The following is an 834-nucleotide window of genomic DNA, read 5'->3' on the forward strand; positions in this document are numbered from 1 at the left end:
AATTTAGGAGAGATTATGCAAAGTTGTGTAACGGATGCAGTGGAAAATGAAATACATTTTATTTCTAACTGCTCGCATTATGAAGGTGAAGGAAACAAGCTTTTCAAAACAATAAATACAATATGCCTAAGCTTTCACAGACCTAAAACACAGTCCTATACTGAAATCATAGAATCATTAAAAAACAAGAGTAAAATCTTGATACTTTGGTCCAAAAATGACGGTGTTACAAGACATGGTGACACCGTAACAGTATACGATTCCGTAAAGCTCCAGTAAAGAAGAGTGGAAGAAACGAATTTGATTTGGCGAAAGTCCAGAAATAGTTTCTTGGCAGGGTAACAAGAATTCGACTTTCACGTATTGTTGTCGGCTTTTTGTCGACATGTTTTGTTGGATCTGACCTCGCTTGGGTTACATATTAAAGGTGTTGAGAAAGGGTGTTTGGATATTCGTCTTTCTAATGCTTTCCTTTGACAGCAGGACAAGGCACATGATCTTCGTTTACAGTGGTTTTATATAGAATATTATTGTCTATACTCGGTCAGTGTTGTTACTTCCATGAAATAGAGGTATTAAAGAGCCCGCCGTTAGTTTGTAATGGAGATATCTGTCCGCAAGATAGCTAGAGAACGCCTGGATAGATTCTGTTGATATTTTGTATGTGGGTAAGTCTTCATAAGGCCTTGAAATACTTGGATTACATGACCCTAGCAACGTGTTATGGTACTGCAGCGGAGCTTTCGGTTTTTATATCTCGTGTCCTGAACATACTATGATCATGATTTTCGAGTGGTAGATAAACTTAACTCTTCGAAGGTTTTGGCCTCCTAG

This window comes from Branchiostoma floridae, chromosome 18, assembly GCF_000003815.2.
Source record: "Branchiostoma floridae strain S238N-H82 chromosome 18, Bfl_VNyyK, whole genome shotgun sequence".
NCBI classification, from domain to species: domain Eukaryota; kingdom Metazoa; phylum Chordata; class Leptocardii; order Amphioxiformes; family Branchiostomatidae; genus Branchiostoma; species Branchiostoma floridae.